At 41.8% G+C, this 9758-nt stretch overlaps 1 pseudogene; it reads left to right on the top strand.

Annotated features, from left to right (window-relative positions):
* The first annotated feature begins 3548 nt into the window (after nucleotides 1-3548).
* On the top strand, nucleotides 3549-4395 carry LOC118237678 (annotated as a pseudogene).
* The last annotated feature ends 5363 nt before the right edge of the window (nucleotides 4396-9758 follow it).

Here is a 9758-nt window from a genome sequence, read left to right as displayed (position 1 = left end):
AAGAGAAGAAAAGCAGACTCCCAGGGGTCCCCCACACCAAGGGCCACTGCCCAGCTCAACACAGGGACCAGCAGAACTTCAATGTGGCTCATGGTCCATCCCAGCCCAAGCAGTTCAGATTCTATAGCTCAGCCAATCTGCTCTTCCTGGTCTGGGGACACAGGCCCACACACTCACCTTGGCATGGCTTGTGGTCTTCCTTATAGCTCTCCACAGCAGAACAAGAGGAGAATCCTGGAAGGAACCTGTAAGCTACCCTCTACTGGTTCTCCTGATGGATTAGCCTTCCAAAAGTTCATCCTTAGTTAAGACTACCCTGCTGGGCTTCAGGATTTCAGCAGTCACCCTCCTGAATGAGCAGAGATCAAATGACTCATCACACAGGTACTCCCAGATTTGCCCTTCCACACTATAGTCAGTTATGGTCCTGATGTGGGAAATTAGTAATTTAGTAAAATCCTCCAATCTGGCAGAGCACATCCTGTTCCTCTTCCATGGCACAGGTTGCTGTGTGTGCACATTCAATTACATGCTCAATGTTCAGCACACCAACCCTTTGCTTCAAAGCTGGGAAGTCCTGCAACCAAACACAGAGCACATTCAAACAGCATCTGTTGTCAAACAAGAAAAAGAAGAAGAAGAAGAAGAAGAAGAAGAAGAAGAAGAAGAAGAAGAAGAAGAAGAAGAAGAAGAAGAAGAACAAGAAAGCCCTGGATGAGAACACAATGAAGTGGTTATAAAAATGTCTTGAAGACAGAGAAAATGATAGTGGATATTATTGTATATATAACCCCCAAAAGTTATATTTAAAAGTTGAAACAGGCATTATGGTCATATGCTCCAGAGACTGGGGATTTGTATCAGAGCACATCCAGTACTACTCACACTATTTTTCTCAGGGTTATCATCTTAAACCTGGAAAAAACAATTCTGTTAGGCAGTGCAAGACCATTTTATCCAGTTCTTTTTCTTAGGTTGAAATGTTGTAACTACAGGAATTTGGTTTCATGATGAGTTCTTTTCTTTATCTAGATTCTTGTTTGCCTGATCCATGAAACTGAGAAATGGAATTCAGGACATTTATGAACATCTAATATTGGTTACCTGACTCCACATGGTAAATGTCAACTACTGTCACAGCAGGAAATCTCTCTTCCTCCCTACTTTCTGTCTATAACTACACCTGCCTTGCAGTTGGTGAATGAAATTCTTAGACGGGTTCCTCCTTCATTTGTAAATTCACAATAAAATCTTGAGAACTTGGAGGATATTCATTTACTTGTTATTTCCTTCCCAGAGAAAAGTCAAGGCCCAAGCTAGAATGAATTGGATGACTGTCTTTCCAGTAATGAGCAGGAGAAGCAGGATTAGGTGTTCAAAGTAATTCTCAATTACATAGTGTGAGGCAAGCTTGAGCTATGGGAGACATTGACCAAAAGCAGTGGTTCTCAACTTTCCTAGTGCTGTGACACTTTAATTCATTTCCTCATGACATGGGGACCCTCCCAACTGTACAACTGTTTTCAGTGCTACTTCATGACTATAATTTTGTTGTTATTAATTATAATATAGAACCCACAGGTGGAGAACCATTGCTCTGAACTGATACATATTAATGTGTAAACACCACTGAAGATAAAAATGAAACGAAATTCTTAAGCTAGGAAACAATGGAAAAATAGAAACAAAGGGATTATGGCCATAATGCATTTAAGGAAAGGAAATTTTTAAAATGTTATCAGTAAATCAGTTTTTTAAACAGATAAAAATAAATGAAGTATGCTTAGCTATACTAACTTTCAAACAATGTAGACTCTTTCCTAGTAGGGATACTGTCACTAATAAGACATTGTGTGAATTTTGTCATATCTAAAATGTTAGCTACTGAGTACTGTAGGGTGACTCATGGAGCTACAGCCAATGGCCTCTACCTGAAACCTCTGAGCTGACTTAACTGTATCAAACAGGATGGCACACATATATCTGCATAGCAGAGTTGCCTTATTATAAATTCAATGTTCATTTGTGAAGATAACATTTCCAAGCTGTCTCTGTTCATTCACATGACATGAATTAAAACATGCTGGGAAATTACAAAAACATTAGTTATATCACAGTCAAGACCCTTTTCATGATGGTGACTCCAGCAGCTGATTGCCTGCCCTGTTTCTCCTGCAGTGTACCCAATACACTACTCCTCTTGTTTTGGTCTGAAGACATAAGCAATGCTCCAAATGCATATTCTTTTCCTCTGACTGCTTTGGATAGTTGACTACATGACTCAAATGGACAATTTTAAATCTCTGAGGTGGGACAGTCATTTAATTGAAGAATTTTGGAGGTGTAATATAGAGGTCAGTCAGGTCATTGCCATGGAGAACAACAGACTGGAATCAAAGCCACTGACATCAACATAAGAGTGCTTGTCTCAGAAACATTTTTTCAAGATGGAAATGCAGCTGCCCTAGAATTAATATGCCTTTCCAGGGAGAAATCACTTTACACACTTAGGAGGTTAATATAGAAAAATCTCTTTATTGATGGTATGCATCCAACTCTACGTAAAGCTCAAAGAGGAGCCAGTTTAGACATTTTTGCATTCCACTAATGACATCATCATTAAGTGTCTTTAGGTTCATACTCCAGGTTGAACTTTGAACAAGCTAAATAGCGGGCAACTTGTAGGTCTACATACTTAGGCATATGTGAGGATTACACAGCAAAAGATATGCCAAAATAAATTAAGTACACCTGTGATCTGGCCTTGAATTAACCTATGCTTGCCTATGCCTCAGGAGTGCTGGGATTTAAGCTTCTAAGGAAAAGAGCATCTTGTATACTACTCTGGGTGGAGGGGAGAAGAAAGGAATAGACCTCTATGAAGTAGCAGGAACACTATATGAGGGGACGAATTCAAGAGGCAGCTACTCAAATGGCACCACACAAAGGGATCAAAGGGTATCTCTAGAACATTACTAAGCCAAAAGTGGCCATTGGACCAATAACAACAGCACCATATGGTGGGAGGAGTTGGGTTCTCTGGATCTGAAGCAATCTTTCCAAAAAAGGCCCTGGCTAGAGACACAGGCCAAGTCCAAGTTTTAGACAAGGGTCTGTGTTTTACTGTCAATAATCCAGGCCTTTAAGGGAATATCCCAAGACCTAGGCCCAGGCTGGTAAAGCTGACAAATGAAAATTAAAATTAATAAAAGTTTCAGAACTTGGGCCTTGAAAAGGGAATTTCTACAGGTAAGGCAAAATTTAATTCATTAAATCAGGAGTGCCATGGCTGGCACCAGACACCTTGCTCTCAGAGAAGGAAAGGCAACTGTCCAACACTCGTGTTAACATTCTTTTGCTAATTGCTGGTTGTAAACATCCTGCACCCTCCATAGGTTGGAAGTCTGTTGGCCCCAGGCTTCTGCATCTCAAGCCCAGCCTGGCCCCAGCCTCTGTGGTTCTCTTGACCTAGCAGCAGCCCACCAAGCCCGCAGACAGCCAGGTCACCAGCGATGCCCCAACAGCCCAGGGGTCCCAGGCAGAGGGCCATGCCGAGCCAGAGGGCAGAGAAGGAAGCCGGCTTTGAGGCAGAGGGGGAGGACAAGGACGACAGCTTCCTCCTGCTGCAGCAGTCTGTGACTCTGAGCAACTTGACCGATGTGGACCAGCTCATCGCCAAGATCGGTGAGACGCTGAAGCTGGACACAGCTCACGATGGCCCTGCCTCGCCGAGTGCTGCCCCGGGCCCCCCACCCCTGCGGGTGCTGGCTGCGATCTCAGTGGAACAGAACCGGTCCCGGCGAGGCAGATGCTGCGATCTTCTGTGTCTTCAGAGACCGGGGCCCCAGCTCACCCCGGATCCATTGGCTGCATGCTGTGGGAGCTCGGGCACATGCCGAGCTGGGCGGCTCCCTACTGCCTGGAGGAGCTCACCATGGGAGCCAGCGGCCTATGCCCTGTGTCCCTGCAGCCTGGCCTTGAGGGACTTCCAGTGACAGGCAAGCCTAGCACCCCGCAGCCTCTCTCAGGCCCGTGCTGGCGGGGTTGACCCCAGAGCAGAGCCATGTCCTGCCTTCTGCAACAGCGACCTGGATCTCAGCCTGAGACCCTCACCAGCTCCTGCAGCAGCTCCTGCTTTCGGGAAACCTCATCAAGGAGGCAGTGCTGAGGCTACATTCACTACAACTACAGCCACAGGCAAATCTTTCCTCACACCGATTCCTCAAGCCTCTGTCAGCCCCTGTGCAGGAGCCACCATCACCTGGGAGCCCTTAAGCAGCCTGCAGCGACCCTGGCACTTGGGTGAGGAGGGCACTGCTCAGAACTGGGGAGGACTTTCTTGTCCCTGGCAGCTAACAAGCAGGGTAGCTACCTCACCAGCCTGTACCTGCGGACCAAGGCATTCACCCAGATGTGGCTAGTGACAAATCTACACTTGGCACCCAAGTGCTGGAATTGTGGCTGAAGTGATTATAGGATTTAAACTTAACTGAACTGCTTTTGAATAAATGTGTTCAGGTTTTTGTTAAAAAAAAGAGGAAAAAAAAGATCCTGCAGCCAAGGGGATAATTGACAGTACCCAGGGACCCTCTAACCCTGCTAGCCCATGCCCTGACTTATTTCACTCAAATGTATCTCACTTAAAATATATAGTTACTGCTATACTCTGTACTTTGTATAACCTGAAGTAACCATGGAAACCCTGTAATTTGTGGCTTTCAACCTTTGGTCTTCCCCTGTAAAAGCTTCTCTTTTTGGGTGGTTAGGATCTCACTGCATGCCGGGCAGTGAGATCCTAGCTGGCCAGCTTGAAATAAAAAGAAACCTTTTGCTTTTGCATCAGAGTGTGAAAACCTTGGTTTAGTCTCTGGGCTCCAGGAACCTGGCACAACAATTTGGTTTCCTGACAATGAAACTCAAGACCCTACCAGGACTCAGAACTCGTAGGTATTCAACTCCAACTAGTTGGTTGAGTAAATGTTTTATATTTTTCTGTTAAGTTCATGTTCCTCTAATTTATGTATGCTAGGGAAACAGGTAATAGAGGTAACAGGCCAAGAGCTTGGCAGATTTGCCTACAAGGCCAGGCCTGGGCAACCTAGGAGAAGTCCTCAACTTTTCTTCTAGGGCAGGTATTCTATGGAGAGTTGGATCAAACCTGCAATCTAGGTTTAAATAGGTGCTCTAATTGAGAACTTCTGTTGGTAAAATCGGGGGTCCAATTGAGGACTTCCAATGGGAAATGTAGGAATCTAGGTATAGACACTTTATTCCTAGTCTCAGCACTGTGTTTGTTGTTTGTCAGTTTGTCTTCTCTGGAAAGATTATGAATCACGACAGAATCTAATGGGACAGACCCCTTCCTCCCCTTTGAAAATCAGGGGGGAAGTTACAGCCTGGTGGAGGACAGTACCCTCTGGCTCCTTGCATGTCCCTAGACCAGCCTGGGCTGGCAGCCTCCTGATGGAGGCTCCTGGGGCTACATAAAATCCTGTGAAAGGCAGGCACTCAGAGCCTGCTTGTCCCAGGGCTTGGGTAAGAGCTGGCTTCCAGAAGGACATGCCCTGCCCCATCATCCCTGCAGGGTGACATTGGCCTACAGCATGCCTTCTGGGAGCAAGCATCCTCCACATAGGCCTCTGTCAGGGGTGGGTTCAAGGATGACAAATCCTTGGGAGAAAGATGCCTGTGGGGTGCACACTGGGCTAGCCAAGGGGTGGTGCCTCCAAATCTAAGTGTGCCCCTCTGGCCCTGCATTCCTGGGAAGCTGAGGTCCCAGAAGGTCTATGGGCAGAAGGGGTTGAGAGGGTAGCAGCAGGCCTGTGATTTCTGGAGGGAGGGGCATCATCAGTGTTGCTCAGCCACCCAGGGAATGTTGTTCAGTGTTGCCTCTTCACCATTGCCCAGTAAGTGCAGAGAGTGTGAATGCAGCCTGGGTGGCACTTGCTTGCTCATGAGGCCAAAGGGCATGAGTGAACCTTTGGAAACCTTGCTGCTCTTAGGAAAAACATGGTCCCCTAAAGTTAACACTCACTGTCTCACTTGCCTGTCACAGCTCTCTCCAGTGCTACCAGATGGGATTCCTGCACCCTGACTGAAAAGTTGCCCACTCCTAGGCAAACAGGCTTGGCTTTGTGCTGTAAAGTTACAGCCTATGGATGCCAGGTTACTGTTATGACACTGTAGCCAGACTTCCCTCCACCAGGGCTGCTCTGGTCATTCAGATTCAAGGGCTGGTTACAAATTGTTATTGGTTAGGGTAATGAAAAATGTTTTTCAAAACCACTGGCAGCCAAGGACAGTTTGTGCTCATCAGTGCTGCCTCCATTTCTTCCTAAGCCAATTATGTTAAATTATTCCATTCTGTATACTTTGGGAAGCTTTGACATTTACAGAAAAGTCAAAGATACATTATGTTTTAAAATAATGCTTTTCCTTCCACAGGAAAAAAAAATATATGTGTTCTAGTTATCCAAACGTAATGAGTTACATTTATTTGTCATCATTTTAAAAAATTGGTACATATTATTATTATTATAAAAAATAGGCTTTTAGGGTATAGGTTTTATGTCAACTAAAATATAATAATATATAAAAGGTGTATTAAGTTTATTGTCAGCGGCCGGGAATGCAGTGCCTGCACTGTGTTGTTCCTGCTAACAATTAAGATGGAGAAATAAGGTTAAAAAATGGATGGTATGTAGATGTGATGGCTATGTGAAGACTTGGTATGATCAGTCTGATGCAAGAAGACCAAATGTGTTAAAACATTAGATGTAGGAGATGTGAAATGGGGGTGCACATTCGGATGTCCACAGAATACACCAAAGCATCACAGAAGAGCATTGGAAAGAGCTTAAGGTGTTGAGAGAAGGATTCTGCTTCTCTGAGCAATAAGCAATAAAACAGGAGAGTTGTAAGGAGGTAAGAAATTTATAAAAGTTACTAAAAAAAATTAAAGGAGAGCTGGTAAACCTCAAGTGAACAGTAAAAGGAACAAACAGTTGAGAGACCAGAGAGTGCAGAGAGGCACAGGGAAAGATACTCTCAGGATTTAGAGGAAAATAAGAAGACAAGGTGGTCAGTTCAGCCATGCACCCCTGAGTGAGAATCACTGAGAGAGGGGGAAAGAAAGAGACCAAGAGAAAAGGAGACAGATGTCTAAGATGGGGATGCCTGAGGGAATCAGAGAAAGAGCTTAAGGGAATGTAAAAAAAAAAATAGAGGGAGTCAAAGAAAAGTCATAAAAGTGTCAGAGGAAGATGTAAACAGTTTGCTCTGGGCTCTCATATCTGCATATACAAAATTAAAAAAATGGTAATATGGATTAAAAATTTTGACCATAGCAGGTTAATTCTGTTTAAAAGTTTGTTTATTGCTCAAAATTTATATATACTTGGTAGAAAGTTCTACCTATGTTTTCTGGTATGCACATAAGTTTTGTTATAAACAAGGAGCTAAAAGAAAAATGGTTTAAATATTTTTGCTGTCTAGTGCTAACAGCAGCCAGTCATTTATGGATATAGCTCACAATTTATCTCTGAGCCCTGTTCATTAAATTTGGGTAATCAGGAATTCAGATGTCTTTTTAGAAAGGATGGTAATAGAAATACTTTATGTTTAAACCCGCTAAAAATTACAAAGAATAAAAAATTAAAACTAGTAGTACTAGGAATTGATAAGATAAATTTAACTGTCACCCAGGTGATAATGGTTTTAAAGACATAAAAGGTACATTATTTTTGATATTGCAAGAAGACATTAAATTTTTTTTTAATTATTTTTAAAATGGCTAAATTTATAAGGTAATATTTGTGCTTTTATTATGTTGCTAATGTTTGTACTTAAATCAAAGAACCAAAATTTAAATTCACAGCCATAAGCTCCACATGCTAACCAAAAGTTGAGCTGTTCATTTCATCTGGTACAGTAAGACAAAGACCTAAGTTTAACAAAGGGCTTAAAATAACTTCTAAGTCCATGGGTCTCAATTCTTTGGAGGTTTAAAATCAAATCAAAACAAAACAAAACCAAAACCCTTTTATAAGGGTAGTCTAGGATCCTCTGTATGTCAGATGTTTACACTGATAACAACAGAAAAATTTTGTAACAGGCATTAAAACATTAAATTTTAAAGGTAAACCAGACAATATAGTCTTAGCTTTATAAAAGCTGCTAAACTATTGTAAGATGTTAATAAATACAAGTTACTAGCCATCCTTATAAATATACAAGTTCATTGCTTATAGTCAAGCTAAATACTAATGATTTATAATAGGGAAAAACTTCACTTAGTCCCTTGTATATGTTTTCAAAGGTTAAGCTTAAAACAAGTAACTGAAAACAAGTTTCTAGATTTTCCCAGGCAGACTTCTAATACTACAGAGATCTGCAGAATATAGAATTTAAAATGTTAACTACAAAGCTTATAATATCAGTCAGAATTCCAGATCCTGACAATGACCCAAGGTCTCCAAAGAAGATTATGGGGTACCATGGTTTGCAATGACGCTGACCCCAAGGTCTTCAGAGTGGGGACGTCCAGCTCTAATCATGAATGGTTATTTTTATTCCCTTTAATTACATTCTGTCCAATTCACTGGGTTACATAGGTCTATATTTGTGTCCTGTTTAGTGCTATCATAATGATTCTGTGGTTCATATCTCTGGCTTGAGTAATTTTTTACCATATACCTGTGCTCTGAATCTCCTTGCTATGAGGTTTGCAAATATTGTCTCAGAAAGTACACATTAATATCTAATTAACAAATAAATTCCATTTTTGTCTCTATGCCTACAATTTTAGTTACATACCTATTGTTGAGCACAAATACACTTTTTTTAATGTATGAGCTTTTCCTCCAATAAGTTGAGAAGATTCTCTTATTATCTTTAATATTTGACCATATTTCCATGAGATGGCATTTTAAGGGATTTATTTCACGGATGTTTGTGTTAAATGTATCATCCATGTTTTGACTGTAGCTCAAAAGGGAGGATCAGTGCCTATTGCTTTCTGGAATTGTTCACACCCAGCTTGCCATGCATACTCTACACAATATACAATAAGCTGTAGGTTTTGGCAATATAATCAGTGCATCTTCATTCAACAGACAAGAATAAGGGTAGTCTTCCTTCCAATGATGCATATTTCTATATAAATGTGGGTATGGTAAATGTGGGCATGGTAACCAGCTGTGCTATCCTGCTTTTGCTACCCTGTGTCTGACATGGACACAATAATATAAATAGTGATAGCAAAAGTCAATGGCAGTATATACCTTTTTTATGACTACTGTGAAAAATCCAAGTATCAGTAAAAGTGCCTTCCTTCTTAACATTTTCCTCATTTCCCACCTTTTTGTGAGTCTGTGATTCAGCAGATGTAGCCAGGAGATTGTGGAGTTGGCCACCCTGCTTCCTGGTGTGACAGTTCCCTTCATGTGTGTGTATATCTCCTTGCAGAATGGTGTCGCCATATTCCAGACTGGGAGGTTGAGATAAATTGTTACTAGTGCAATGCATAATAGGTAGTACACTACCTTTCCTGTATGCATGTGTAGCATGTTTATGCAATATCCTCCAATTTGTTGATTTTTAAATCTTTATCTTGAGATATCCTAACAGTGTTTTCTGTGCCTGGGGCTATTATTTCAGCCTTAGTTATGTCCTTTCTCTTCTTGTTCCTGTAAATGCAATTATAATCCCTCATTACTTCCTTACTTATGAGAGTTGCATATTCTATTTCTGGCATTATA

Source organism: Cricetulus griseus, chromosome 9 (assembly GCF_003668045.3).
Source record: "Cricetulus griseus strain 17A/GY chromosome 9, alternate assembly CriGri-PICRH-1.0, whole genome shotgun sequence".
NCBI classification, from domain to species: Eukaryota; Metazoa; Chordata; class Mammalia; order Rodentia; family Cricetidae; genus Cricetulus; species Cricetulus griseus.
The sequence above is the reverse complement of the archived record's forward strand: the minus strand, read 5'-3'. Positions and strand labels throughout refer to the sequence as shown.